At 44.9% G+C, this 1,834-nt stretch overlaps 1 pseudogene; it reads left to right on the top strand.

Annotated features, from left to right (window-relative positions):
• Positions 1-764, top strand: part of LOC102489652 (prohibitin pseudogene) — an 18,873-nt pseudogene extending 18,109 nt beyond the window's left edge.
• The last annotated feature ends 1,070 nt before the right edge of the window (positions 765-1,834 follow it).

The following is a 1,834-nucleotide window of genomic DNA, read 5'->3' as shown; positions in this document are numbered from 1 at the left end:
GCCCTATAGCAAAAACCTCTCCAAAAAAAAAAAAAAAGAAAAAAAAAAAGAGCTTCATTTGCCATTTCTACAGGGAGGAGTTTACTAATCACTCACTCTTTTTCTTTTTCTTTTTTTTGCTATAGGGTGCGTGCACTCGCCAGACAGACAGAGAGAGACAGAGAGACAGAAAGCAAGAAATCACCCCCCCAGAGGCGATGGTCATGCTGCAATCCCTTCTCCTCCATTCTCCTCTCAGGATCTTTGGCACGCATGCACACACGCCTGGCGTAAGTTTAAGCCGCCGGGTCCAGGACTCGAACTGTGGTCGACTACATGGGAGTCCAGCGACATAGCCATTACACTAACTGCTGGTCTCTGTATAATAATTTCATGGAGAATAATGTAGGTTTTAAATGTAGATTTTAAAAAATCTGTGTATAATAATTTGAACCTAGACTCCAATTCTATCGTACATATAAATATGAACTTTTTTTTCATGGTCTTAATATAAACTGAATTTCCAGAAATGAGACTAATGAGTAAATTGAAAGAAAATAGCATTCTTTTGCATTTGGAACATTACCAAGAGTTGTTCACTATTTCAGAAAGTCCTATCTTCAACAACCAACACTTGGGACATTCGAGTGGCTGATTCACCCTGCACATTGCAACTGGTGCCGCATAATGCAATTCACACTGCATATTTTAGCACCTCTGAAATCGGGCTGTATCCAACAATCAATGATATCTTAGATTCTATGAACTACGGGACTGAATATTAGTCTGCAGTTGGAGCGGTTGCATTTGTGTCTTGCCTAGATTCTTGTAACAGCCTCCTAACAGTTCTCCCTGCTTCCACCCTTATTTTCCTACAGTCTATTCTCAGCAGAGCGACCAGAGTTTTTCTTTTTAAAATGTAGGTCAGCTCATGTCACTCCTCTGCTCAGAACCTTCTAATGTTTCACCATTCCACTCTGACGACAAGGCCTGTGAGGCCCTTCAGCCCTGGGTCTTGACTTCTCTGGCCCTTCCACTTCAGCTTTTACCTATCCTGCTCCCTCCAGTTCACCTCCCCGCCCCCCCCCCCTCCCCCCCCCACCCCCCCCCCCCCGTTCCCTTACAGACCACACACTTGCTGGGCAAGTCCCACCTCTTTGCTGGCTCTTCTCCTGGATACTTTTCTCCTGGGTAATCTGCTTGACTCATCCCCTCACCTTGAAATCTTCACTAGTGAGGCCTGCCTTGACCATTCTCTCTCTCTTTTATTTATTTATTTTTTCGAGATACGCTATAGGGTGTGTGCGTTTGCCAAAGAGACAGAGAGCCAGAAAGTGAGAAATCATCCCCCGGGGGATGACCACACCACAGTCCCTTTTCTATTCTCCTCTCAGGATTTTGGGCACACACGCACATGTGCTTGGTGTGAGTTTCAAGCCATCAGATTTGAGACTTGAACTGCGGCTAGCCATGTGGGAGTCCAGTTCCTTAAGCACTGCACCACCTGCTGGCCTCTCTATCTTATTTTTTTTTAAATCTATTTATTCAAAAATATTTTCTCCTTTACTCGTGATGCAGTGTACACATGTGAGAGCGTGTGATAGAGAGCAAGAGAAAGGGTGGGAACCCGCCACAGGGTCTGGTCACACCAGGACCGCCTCATCCTCCAGTCTTCCAGACTGTTCAATCCTGTGTGCTCGCGCAGAGGCCTGGCATGTCTCAAGTTGACCAGGCTTGGGGTTAGAAATACAGTCATCATGTGGGACCCTTTCTCTTGAGCAGCACATTACCACCACTCCAGAGCTGTCCGACCACTCACTTTTTTTTTTTTTTTTATTATAAATTTTTTTTTTTT

Source organism: Tupaia chinensis, unplaced genomic scaffold (assembly GCF_000334495.1).
Source record: "Tupaia chinensis unplaced genomic scaffold, TupChi_1.0 Scaffold000377_2, whole genome shotgun sequence".
In the NCBI taxonomy this organism is placed as follows: domain Eukaryota; kingdom Metazoa; phylum Chordata; class Mammalia; order Scandentia; family Tupaiidae; genus Tupaia; species Tupaia belangeri.
Note: the sequence above shows the minus strand (reverse complement) of the source record. Positions and strands in the feature narration are given on the sequence as shown.